Below are 6,228 nucleotides of genomic sequence, written 5' to 3' on the forward strand. Positions count from 1 at the left end.
TGCCAGAGGTTGGGGGCATGTTGACAAGGGAAAGAGTTGGTATTTAAGGCACAATTTTGTTTTTTAGGCTTAGAAGTTTGGAGGAAGGAAAGAAGGCTGTTGCTTTCTAAGTGAAGCAAATGTCAGAGGTGGAAAATGGACAGCCCTATGTAGACCAGGTAGAAGGTAGTACCGGGCTGTACAGCTGTCGAGGTGTGAGCCCCACTTGAGAAGCTGATCCCAAAAGTGAGTCTGAGCTCAGACTCACAGAGAGATTGATGTGGGGACCTGTTGCAGGGAGACTGCTTGTTGGTACCCGGCTGCTCAGCAGTAGACCTGAAAATCTTTAGGTTTTTATGTGGATGTAGTTGCCTCCTCATTGGACACCAATTTGTAGGAGGAGAGAGCTGCTTGTTGGTTCCCGCTGCCTAGAACCAAAATAATCACACAGAAACTGTATTAATTAAATCACCGTTTGGACCCTTAGCTCTAGCTTCTTATTGGATAACTTTTATATATTAATTGAACCCATTTCTATTAATCTGTGTATCACCTTGTGGCTGTGGCTTACTAGCTAAAGTTCCAGCATTCGCTTCTAGTGGGGCTCCATGGCTTCTCTCTGACTCCGCCTTCTCTCTCCCAGCATTCAGCTTAGTTTTCCCCACCTAGCTCTGTTCCCCTATGGCTCTGTTATAGGCCCAAAGCAGTTCCTTTATTTGTCAATGGTAATCACAACGTACAGAGGGAAATCCCACATCAGGAACCCAAAGAGGGGATGACAAGAAAGAACTTTAAATGATTGAGAAATGATGTGAAGGTTGCAGCTTGATTAGTTAGGGTTAGAGAGAGAGAGGAAAAATAGGGGCTTGAAAATAATACTTAGAAAGGAGATAGCTGCTATTTAAAAATATTTATTATTTATTTAACTTCCAGGCTGAAGTTTCCCCTCCCTCCCCTCCTCTCAGTCCCTCCCCCCACCTCCTCTGTTCCCATCCCTCAATGGACTCCTCTGTTTCTGTTCAAAAAGGGCATGATATCCCATGGATATCAACAAAACATTGCATCAAGTTGCCATAATACTATGCACCTCCCCGTGTATAGCACAAATAATAAAAACCCAGAGATAGATATTGGGGTTCAACCTGAAGCTCTTACCTCTATGAAATCTTCAGACTGAAAGAGGGCTAGTTTCTGTCTCTTCCCATCTTATATTCCTCTCTAGTTCTGGGATTAAAGGTGTGAGCCACCACTGCCTGGCCTGTATGGCTGACTAGTTGTGGCTGTTTTACATTCTGATCTTCAGGCAAGCTTTATTTATTAATATAAAAAATGATGAATACCCCATATATTAAGGCTGGGCAAGGTACCCACTATTCAAAGTAGGGCCCCAAAAGCCAGTAAAAGTCAGAGACAGCCCCTCCAGTCAGCTACTTGGTTTTGTTTTGGGTTTTTTGTTTGTTTGTTGTTTTCAGAGACAGGGTTTCTCTGTATAGCCCTGGCTGTCCTGGAACAGAGGAGGAAGAGCAGCAGCTGAGTAGGGCCGGAGTACCAAAGCTGGGAGACTTCAGTCTCAAAGCTGGGCACAGAGGAGTGGGGGTCAGTGTCATAAACTGTGCAAGTGAGGAGGATGAGGGACAACAGTGTTTATGGCTTGAGATCTAGGAACATCACAGTGGAAACTTAAGAGACTCCCACTTTCTGACTGGGGATTCTGAGAGACAGTCCTTGCCATATGCGCACACTTGGGACCGAGAGATGGAGAAGAGAATGTCTCTATGGTTGCTTCTTCTTTCTCTGCAGAATGAGGAGCAAGGTCATCTTTTGTCTGTCACAGTTCACGTCCCTGCCACAGGCCGCTTTTCTCAGCCTCTCTCGGTATGCCTAGAGCAGGACCGTGCCTGCCACAGTCAGGTCAGAGCCTTGAGTGCTGTACTTCCTCCAGGTGTTTCTTCCTCCTGCCAACTGGACCCTGCACACAGCAGCTCGGTTTCAGTTATCTAGATGTCTACAAGCACCTGGAATTCACAGAGCCACAAGAAAGTGCCTGGATGAAGAAGGGCTTCCACCTCTTGATCCAGAATACCCAAACGTGTGAATGATGTGTGGATTTGGGTTGAATTAGAACCTTAGGACTTTGGGGCCCATTTGCTGTACCCATTGAGCCTCCTCTACTTAACATGGTATTAACTAAGACTCATGAAGGCGAGAACTCGGCATGTCTGAGTGAAGACAAGGGTTCAGACTGAGCTTTCCAGACACCACTAAACCCTCCAGGGAAGGACCAAGAATCTATTGTGAGCCTAGCCGGCCAGTCATACATGCTTCTCCAGTCATGTGCAGCACTGAGCAGGACAGGAAGTGTACTAAAGAAGGACAAGGTACTTGAAGGTAGAAACAAAGGAAGCATTGTTATGTCAGGCGTGGTAGGAGGGAAGGTTAAGAGGGTAAGGAGTCACTAGAAATACAGTAAGGTTGGGGCTGGAGCAAATTCTAATTGGTTTAAAAATAAAAACTCAAAGTCAGCTATCGGGGTGAAAGCTGAAGGATCAGAGAAGCAGAGCAGTCACTAGAGTTCTTACCTCTACCAGTGCTCAGACTGAAGGGGCGATCCTGTCTCCACGAATCCTCAGACCGAACCATCAGACTACAATGATCTCCTGTCTCCTCCCACCTTATATTCCTCTCTCCTCCCAGCCATGTCCCTCCTGTCTCCACTTCCCTAGTGCTGGGATTAAAGGCATGTCATCCCAAGTGCTGGGATCACCTTTGTATGAGCTCTTTTCCTCTTTAAGACCGAAGCAATCTCAGTAGTCCAGGGTGGCCTTGAACTAACAGAGGTCTGTCTGCCTCTCTCTCCCAAATGCTGGAATTAAAAATGTGTGTCACCACTGTCTGGCTTCTGTGGCTAACTAGTGACTTAGCTCAGAATTCTGATCTTCAGGCAAGCTTTATTTGCTAGATTCAAACAAAACATCACTAGATTTGTTATTCTCTCAAAGAACCTAGGTGGGTCTGATTCCCAGAACCCACATGGTAGCTCACAAACATCTGTAACCCCAATCCCAGGAGATGATCTGGCCTGCCTCCACAGGTGCCAGACATGAATGTGGTGCACAGATATACGTGTAAGCAAACATCTGAAAACATTTTAAAAAATAAAATATGGGGGCTGGAGAGATGGCTCAGAGGTTAAGAGCACTGACTGCTCTTCCAGAGGTCCTGAGTTCAATTCCTAGCAACCACATGATGGCTCACAGCCATCTGTAATGATATCTGGTTCCCTCTTCTGGCCAGCAAGCATACAGACAGAACACTGTATACATAATAAATAAATCTTAAAAAAAAAATAAAATATAGTAAGGTTTCTAAATTGGTACATTTGACCAGGTTAAATATTTTTTAGGATTCAGGTGCTATGGAACAATCTTTGTACACTGTAAATATTTCTTTCTCTGTTACTAAAAAGTTGATTGGTCAATGCTAGGTAGGATTTTTGGGGCAGAGAGAATGCTGGGAAGGAGGGCAGAGTGGAAGGAGTCTCCAGACAGACAGAAAGGAAGCAGGACATGCAGGAGAGGTAAAAGCCATGAGCCTCATAGCAGCCCATAGATAGAAATAGGTTAATTTAGGTTGTAAGAGCTAATTAGTAATAAGCCTGAGCTATTGGCTGAGCATTTATAATAAGTCTCTGAATGGTTATTTGGGAAGTGGCTGGTAGAACAGAGCTGATTTTGGTCCTGACAAAAAACTCATCCTACAAATGGCACTCAAATGTCCAACACCTACATCCACATAAGACCTGAAAAAGTTTTAAAAAGGTCCTAAACACACAAAAACCATGCCAAGGGGCTGGAGAGATGGCTCAGTGGTTAAGAGCATTGCCTGCTCTTCCAAAGGTCCTGAGTTCAATTCCCAGCAACCACATGGTGGCTCACAACCATCTGGCCTTCGGGCATACACACAGACAGAATATTGTATTCATAATAAAAAAAAAAACCATGCCAAACATGGTCTAGTCTCATGTCTCTGATGCCAGCCACTGTACAGAGGCACATCTCTCAGCTGCCAGCATGCCATTAGGTAAGCCCACATGGTGGGTTCCTACAGTCTCACATGGGCTATGGTACAGAGAGGTGTCTCCTGTCTGCTGCCTATGGGTTGAGGTGCCAGCTTGAGCTCTGCCAGTGTATTGCATGGTGAGTTAGAGGTTTTGCTTATTCAGACTGAAAAGGTTACAGCTGCTCAGTAAAGATGGATCTAGACAGAAAAAAACCTAAACAGGTTACAGTGTGTTAAAAAATGCACAAAGGCTTGGGAGAGAGAAGAAAACAAATATAGACAGTCATAGAAAATAATATATACTATATATACATATATATGTATATATATAGTTTTGAAATAATAAAATAAAGCCCTTAAAATGGAGTAAAGTAATATAAAAGAAGTAAAGCCAGATAAAGTTGGGAAGTACACAAAGGGTCTGGATCCTGAATGTTATTGTATTGTCTTTCAATTTTTTGACTGCTAATGAATGAGTGATAACCACTAAGAAACATTGGATTATGGAAACTGCTAGATTAGACCAACCTATATATTTTTAAAATATCTTGATTTCAAAATGGAAGTCAAAAAGTGTGTTGCATTGGGAGAAAGGTTGTGCTTTTATTTCCATAGGAAATTAGAGGCTGTAGATTCATTCCAGGTTAAAGATGATCAGGTTTGATTAAGGAAGACCCCCTGAAAAAGTATAAAGAAATAAACCTAAAAAACAACAAAACACATAGCATATATTTAACCTGCTAAAACAGAAAACAAGTCATCTTTGGCTAACTTGTGTACAACACAGTCTATACTTGTACTAATACAGAAATGTATGTTTTCTTTAAAAGTTTATGGGACTGGAGAGATGGCTTAGCAGTTAAGAGCACCGACTTCTCTTCCAGAGGTCCTAAGTTCAATTCCCAGCAACCACATGATAGCTCACAACCATTAGTAATGAGATTTGGTGCCCTCTTCTGGCCTGCAGGCATATATGCAGGCAGAACGTAATATACATAATAATTAAATCTTTTTTAAAAAGTTTATGTATTTTCAGAACAAAGGGACCAGACACCAATGAAAATGAATGACCCAGGTGATCCAGCATTTCAGAGTGCCTCTATTGCAGTTTCTCAGAGTTCTGCATCCAGAACAGCTTCAAGGATGCTGACTGAGATGGTTCAGCCTAACAAACGACTCCAGTCAAAACTTAACAATTATTCTGATTTCTCGGGGTTCCCAAGATGCCAGTGCCCACAAACAACAGGAAGAAGTCTGGAGAATGACACCCACATTCCCAAAAGATGGATTATTGATGTTTGCTGTCATTTAAGGGGGATTGGTTACAAATTGTTATCAGTCTTAGTAAAAAGGAAAAAAAAAGACTAAACAGAAGAGTTAAATTCAAAGATCACTTTCTAAAGGAAAAAAGGGGATGTGATATAGGAATGATGGAAAAAGCATAGATTACTGAACCTTCTTTAATCCAAAAAACCTCTTAATCTCAAAAATATTTTACATTGGTATGGATTTTTTATTGATATAAATTTAAAGTTATTTTTTATACTTATGTATTTTCTACTCTTGTTTGGGGTATTGTGCTCATAAAGCTCATTTAAAAATATAATGTATAATTAAGAAATACAGGTTAGTAGTCATCTATAATAATCAAACTTGTAGTCATATTAGGAAAGTTTTCAAGGCTAAACAGATATATTTAGATAGATAGATAGATAGATAGATAGATAGATAGATAGTCTTCATACACTTCAAAGACCTAAGAATATGGCATTTAAAATGTTTTAATGACCAAGGCTAGTCTGGTCTACAAGAAGTAGTTTCAAGACAAAATTGTTATATAAAGAAACCCTGTCTCAAAAACAAAAACAAAAAAAAGTTTTAATGATATAAGACTTTTCTTGACAGAAAAGTTTGTTTCAGTGAAGATGATGGGCATTGAAGAACCTTTGTATAGAGTTTGTTTCTTTTCTTTTCTTTCTCCCCCCCCCCGCCCCAGACAGGGTTTCTCTGTGGTTTTGGAGCCTGTCCTGGAACTAGCTCTTGCAGACCAGGCTGGTCTCGAACTCACAGAGATCCGCCTGCCTCTGCCTCCCGAGTGCTGGGATTAAAGGCGTGCGCCACCACCGCCTGGCTGAGTTTGCTTTCTTTATGGCAAAAGCTAGCCATTTGGGGAAAGAATTGCCCTTGCCC

Source organism: Chionomys nivalis, chromosome 13 (assembly GCF_950005125.1).
Source record: "Chionomys nivalis chromosome 13, mChiNiv1.1, whole genome shotgun sequence".
NCBI lineage: Eukaryota > Metazoa > Chordata > Mammalia > Rodentia > Cricetidae > Chionomys > Chionomys nivalis.